The sequence below is a fragment of the Artemia franciscana genome, chromosome 18 (genome assembly GCF_032884065.1).
Source record: "Artemia franciscana chromosome 18, ASM3288406v1, whole genome shotgun sequence".
In the NCBI taxonomy this organism is placed as follows: Eukaryota; Metazoa; Arthropoda; class Branchiopoda; order Anostraca; family Artemiidae; genus Artemia; species Artemia franciscana.
Window position 1 is genome coordinate 36,455,051 of NC_088880.1, and position 7,382 is coordinate 36,462,432.

Consider the following 7,382-nt stretch of genomic DNA (forward strand, 5'->3'; position numbering starts at 1 on the left):
CTTAGGTCTTATTCAGATAGAAAAAAAATATTACGACCAAGATTTTGATAACATTTGTTTTAGACTCATTTAGTCTGAATTTAGAATAACTTCCTGTGCGTAAGTCCTTGTAAATATTGTAGCTGAGGCCATCGACCAGTAGAGGAAACTCTTAGAATATTTTGGAACTGATCTTGAAATCAACAAAATTAGATACACTCTAGGGGTGTATGAATTGGATATTCTAGGCTAGTTGCATGTTTGAACTTGTTTGTCTTGGGTATAGTTTAAATAACGTAACCTCTTGCCAAGATAGCAAAAAGTAGCTAAACTAGAATTTTACCACAATTATTTTTTCTGTATTGTTTCCTGATTGATTAAGCTAGCCTAGCCTATATCTTAAATTTAACCCACTTTATAAAATTGACCTAAATTGTTCACAAAAAGAAAAGCAGAATGCTGCATAAATAATTTAATGCCAAATTCATTATGGAAAGGTATTAATTTTGCAATAAATCTGTGGGCATTAACCTAGATTTGGTTTAAATATCCTGTTTCTATATTAATTTCAGTGCATTAGTGTCTGAGATAGCATACAGTTGTGTTGATTATTGAAACTCTTTGGCTTAGGCCTATCACTTTCTTACATTCAGTTGAACTATTAAGGTTAGAATTTTAGACTAGGCTAGTTAAAATTTCCAAATGATGGCCTTTTCACTAGGCTATCTTGAAAAGTGTTTGAGCTTACTAAATGATTTTTTAATGATGGATCTGCATCAAATGAGAGGGAGTTCCCCTAGATTTGGCAAAATACTTTGGGAATTTTCATTGAAATATATATATTTTGGTACATCCATCAAGGAACCCCCCTCCTCAGATTTTCAAAATACATTCCCTTTCCCCTCCCATTTACAGTTTTGTAAATTAGTGCTATTTATGAATTAGCATAGCAGAAAGACTGGTTTTGCCTTTGATTTTGTTTTATTTAATGCTTATGACATATATTTGAAATATTCAGTTCACCAAGTTTAACCTTTATAAAGCAGTGTAGTCACAACACAGTTTTCAGTTTACTGTATTTGCTTCTAATTAAATCTAGGCTTTCTTTGAGACCACAGTCCAAGATAAAAATGATTTATTCAAAGCCCAATATAGGAAAAAATTTTACAGCCTCCATCAAGTATTCCAAAATTCATGAAAAATATAGCATAGGAATGGGTGCATAAAAATTCAATGGCTGATTTAGGATTTTTCTGTGAAGAGAAATTTTTCTCTTCTGATGGCTGTTCAAAAACTGTTGTCTTTTGATAGGTAGAAAACAAAAATAACTGAACCTATAGACTTTGTATGCATTCCTTTCATCTCAAATACTTGATACTCTTCAAAACACTCACTATCATTGAAACAGATATCTTACAAAATCCTAAAATATCAAATAACTTCAAAAATTCAATAGATTATCTCAGCTAGAAACAATTTTAGATTTTACAATTTTACAGCTTTTTTCAAATCTTCATACAATGAACTCTGCCAGTGGTACATCAGAAATGATGCAACATTATTTAGTTCTACAGTTGCTTATTGATGAAATAATGGATACTGATGTAGGATCAGATGAAAATGAAGAAAAATGGTGGTAAGTTGTAATATAATATTCAATTTAATCTTGCAAGTTATTATTTTTCTAGACACAATCTTGTATATTCAGGTATGGACAAAGTTCCAAAGCTGCCAATAGCACAATTAAATAGAATTCCAAAAGCTGCTGAGACTTTAGCAACAACTGCCAAATAGCATTACTACTTAGCTACCCCATTTTCTCTATTGTGGGGTATATGTATAAATGAATGTTGGAGTGGAGACAAGTATTATGTTGACTAATAATTTGTATTTTTTTTTTTATTTCATAGAAACAGTTTTTTAGGACCAAGAAAAAAGGATTCTGATTTTATTTAAAAATACATTATTTTGTTTTGCGACAAAGTCATTTATTGTTGTAACCTGCAATTATGATGTTATTCATCATCTTGTATACAAAGATGTCATCTTGTATACAATCATTGTGAGTCTTTATTTTGATGTGCATATTTGAAGAAGAAGTTTACCATATGTATAGACCAACTAACCCAATAGGAACATTTTGACTAAATACCTGACAGCCTGTACAACCAACAAGTCTCTTTTTGCTTCCTGGCTTTTGGTTATGGTCTGTTTTATGCTTTCTATTTAGCTAATTTTGTTTTGCTGGTTAAATAGCAGAAATATTCTTTATTTGACTATGTTTTTGAGTTTAGGCTATTTTATGGTTTTCATTTAGTTATTTTCTTTTTTCCCAAGAAAGAATGTTGGTTAAATAGCAGAAATAATCATATAGGCTACATCACCTATCACTGTCTTTGTAGAATAAACTTCTAATTTCTTGGAATTAATTTTTTCAGGTTTGGCATTAATAAATTTACTCATAGATAACATTGGCCTCCAAAATTACAGTTTTGATTCTGTAAAGTATTTTGCCAAGTTTCATGCTATTTGATATGTTAGTTCCAAAAATGGTTCCCATCATTCCCATAATGTCAGGCTTTTCTTGAAAAATACATATTATTTTAAACAAAACCCAATTTGGAAAATAATGATGTTGCCCAATTTCTCGTGTACTATCTGGTAATATTAGTTTCACGCAAAGCCAATAATTTGTTATTTCTTTATATTACATATAAACAGTTTTTTAGGACTTAAAAGTTTCTGATTTTATTTAAATGGCCCTTGTGTTTTGAGAATTAAAGAATTAAGACAAAAGGTCAAACTGTAGCATAAAGAGCAGAGTATTGTGGAGGGGAAATCAAATCACATAACTTTTCCTAGCTAGAATTTCCTCTTTGTGGAGAATTTTTCCTGCAAAAAATTCTCCCATCAAATATTTTTTTACCTCAGAAATGCATTGATAAGCATCTTATCATTTTGGTTATGGATGCAGTTGTTGGCTTGTTGCAAAATTACAAATTTCTGATGCAATGTAAACATTAACTTGCTTTTCTGAATTTACAACAAATTAGTGCAAACATAAATGCTTAATTTGGTGGTGTCCATTGTAATTCTGAGTAACTTGCAATATCAAGGATAATAACATCTTTGTTTTATTATACTTGACATCTAAAGTTTGTGTTTCCAAGATTTGTCAGGGGCTAGTAGCTACAGTAAATTCTTAAATGATTCATAAATGAGGGTAGCTTCCTCCTCCTTAATAACTCATTTTTACCTGAAGTTTTTAATATCTTATAAAAGTTTCTTAGGGGCCATTTTCATAAGGATTCAAGTTCAACTAAAATCCTTGTGAAACCAACAAAAGATGGATAAAATTCATCTTTTGTTCAACTTAGAGATGGGCTTCATAATCCAGTTAAGAATGCCACAAAAAACATAATCCATCTCAGTGATACCTTAACTCATATAGCAAATTTCAAGCAGAACTAGCTTAGCCTACTAGCAGTTGTCTTTCATTTTGGAAAGGCCAGGCCACCCAAGCAAAGGGTGTGTTGTCATTACAAATGATTTTGCTGAAATGAGCTGGTGGAAAACTATTAGGAAATTTACTGTTTAGAGATTAGGATATCACAAAATTAAGCATTCAATATGCTTGTTTGTAAATCTTAAGTAAATACAAACCCTGTTGGAATTTTGTTGATATCCATCTCACAATTAGTGTGTCTAAAGAAATTTTCCAAAGAGCATTCAGTTTTCAGCATGCATTTTATGTTTATTGATGGTTAAAGAAAGCAATAGATATACCTGCTGTAGCTGATTAGTAATAAATAACTTGCTGCCTTTCTGCATAAAAATGTGCATTTTTATGTATAATGTATAGCTTTTAAAGTCATTAATTCCTGAGAAGCCCCTTCTCCAGTTATGCCAGCTTTATGGGTAGTAAAGCCTTTTAAAAAAAATCTGAAATAATTTTTTGGGAGTCCTTACCAGTGGCTTTCCTTTCTACTGCAATTAGTAATGGGTGAAATATATTGCAGTCACTAAAAGTTTACAATCTTACCTATTTTACCACTATTAAGTTGCAAAAGGGGTGAACTAAATATTTACCATTGAATTTGTCACAAAAGAAATTTCTAGCTTCAAGAAATTCAATCATACCTTTAGAACAAGGGATCCTAAGTTATGTCTAAGTCTTGAAAATGTGCTTTTAGTATAAGTAATTTGTAAATAGATTTTTTTTATCTTTCTAAAAATGAGACAAAAAAAATCCTGCAGAGAAGAAACAAGACAGATTAATAAAGGAAGAAATACCATGGATGCCCATGAAATGTAAGATAGAAATGAACAAAACTTCAATTATGCATCTGTTTTCTTTAAACAGACAGGAGGAATAAACCTCCAAGCTTTGACAAATTCAATCTCACTATTGGAACCAGGTATAAGACTAATTTCCAGGGAATGAAAACAGTAAATCCCTGGCTTTTCTATTGACACAGGCAGTGAAGGGAATAAAAACACATGTATTGTTCTGCCTATTTGTTCAACTTCTCTGTCTGTTCTACAAATTCTGTATTATATTTATTTGAAAAAAAAGGCAAAATGTCATAGATAAGATTTATTTGCAAAAAAGCCTGCAGGCCATAGCAAACACATGCAACTTTATGCAAGCACCTAATTCCAAACAACTTAGAAAAGCAAACAAACTTGCAAACAACTTAAACAAGCAAACAAACTTTCAAACACTTTATGAATTCAGAAACACCCATAAATAAACTCTTACCAAGCTAACTCCTCAAACATGATTCCCTATGCTTAATCCCTAAACAAAGATTAAACAAAAAAACTAGTTTTTTAAACTGAAAGTAAGGAGCAATATTAAAACTTAAAATGAACAGAAATTACTCTGTATATGAAATGGGTTGTCCCCTCTGCAATCCCTCACTCTTTACACTAAAGTTTTTAATTGTTTTAAAAAGTAGAATTGTCACAAAGAATTAAACTTTAGCATAAAGAGCAAGGAATTGCAGAGGGGACAACCCATTTCATATACAGAGTAATTTCTGTTTGTTTTAAGTTTTAATATTGCTCCTTACTTTCAGTTTGAAAAACTATTTTTTTTATTTGATTTCTGAACATTTTTGAATTAATGCATTTTTGATTTTGGCTCTCCACACATAAATTATTAAAATGAAATTTGCATATTGATTTTTTTTTTGCTAAATGGCTTTCTCTTAGTTTTGATCAGATGATTTTGAGAAATAAGGGGTGGGGAAGGAGGCCTAGTTGCCCTCCAATTTTTTGGTTACTTAAAAAGGCAACTAGAACTTTTAATTTTTAACAAACGTTTTTATTAGTAAAAAATATACATAACTTAAGAATTAACTTACATAACTAACTTTTATACTCTTATATTTTTTTATTATGTATATGAGGGGGTTTTTCTCCTTATTAATACCTCACCTTTTATACTAAATCTTAAGTTTTGTCCCAATTCTTTAAGAATGACCCCTGAATCAGAAAGGCTGTGGAATAAATAGTTGAAATTACCACCACTACTACTATATCATCTACAAATAATATACATGATAGCCTGAACCAATCCAAAGATACAAATGGGGCTCCATTATTTTTTCATAAAACTGTCTAAATCATTAACAAACAAGGAGAAAAGCTTTGGGGATAAAGTACATCCTTATGTCACACCCAAATGAGACATAACTAGTCTAGAAAATTTCCCCATCACCTTTACAACAAACTTCACCCTCCTATACATAGCTGCTATTATTGCTACAAAACAAGATGGCAAGCCTATTTCTAACAGGCTTTCAATTAACAACCTCCTATTTACTGAATCAAAAGCACTTCTCAGGTCTAAAAAGATACAAATAGCCAACCATTTTTCCATCTCAATATTTCCAAAGTAAAAATATGGTCAATAGTGCTGAATGTTAATCTGAATCCCACTTGTACTGGACTCAGTATTTCCTCTTTATCTAACAGATCTCTTAGCCTAAAATCCAAAACCTTATCTGCACATTAGGGGAGGGGGGGTGCATTACATCAAATACCTAACCTAACCACCTCTATATATAAATATTAATTTAAATGTAATTGCATCATAGTTTGTTTCACAAAAGAACCTAACTTTATTTATTGAGTGTGTTCTGAATAACACACAAGTACCTAACAACCATATTGATGCATAGCTTAGATTTTTTGTTATGCATTGATGTATACAATTCTTCTCAATTCCTATTTTGATAGCAATACATGAGGGTTTGAGTTTCACATTATTTTGCATAATTGCATAGCCTACTAGTTTTGACCCTATTTTCTAATGTAGCAAGAAGTTAGGCCTACTTAAAAAAGAAAAAAATTATATGCTGACCAATGGTCAGCATTGCACAGCAAGTGATATCCTGATTCAATGTCTGTAGCTAGGAGTGTTACAAAACATTGATTCTTCATTTGAATTCATTTGAGTGCAAAAAACATTTGATTCTTCTTAAGTTTTTCCTCTAAATTTCTCCAGGTAGGCTAATCATTATAGCTAGGTGTAGTGTGGCTAAGCTTACAGAGTCACCCCATTTACCCTTATCCCAACCAAAATAACAGCAACACCAGTCCTTAAACTCCTAAGCTTAGGTTTTCAAGCCTGGAGTAGCCTACAAGAAACTTTGCAAGGAGGGCTCAAATGTATCTATAAATTAATATTAAAAAGTTGTTACAGGCTACCAATAAACTGCAAAGTTTTTTGAAGCACTTCAATGAATTACAGGATTCAATCTAGCCAAGGCTAGCTCAAGTAATTATCATTGAATGTTTTAAATCAGCTTCCAGAGTAACACAGTGTTTCTTTCTGTCAAGTGGGATTGAACTAAGCTTTTTTTGAACTATATACATTTTTTTCTGGACAATTAGACCTATTGCTCACTCTAGGCTATGCCACCTCTACAAAACAATTTACCACTGACTTTGGATAGGCTAGCAACTGTCCAAGGATTACAGGAATTTAATTAGAAGCTTCTTAAAGCAAGACCTGAAGACTTCACCCCAACAAACTATTCAACCAAGCTTCTCTAGATATGCCCAGATCACATTAATGCTTGAACTTTACCAATGAATTTTTTTGTAAAATCATTTTAAGGTCAAAATAAGACTGTTTACCATCACTGGTTCTTCGAACAATTGCAGTTCCATTCTCTTCCCTGCATAAACGCTCACGGTCTTCAAACTTTTGTGTTAGCCACTACAAAAGTTTTATATTCTGGTGATGATAATGATGTTAAGTTACTTAACTAAAGATGCTCGTTAACTTTCTTTAGTAAAAGTTACTGAAAAAGTTACTTTGAAGTAACTTTTCTGTCGTTCCAGCTGCTAAATAGCATCAGCTGGAACGGAAAAAGTTACTTTTAGTAACT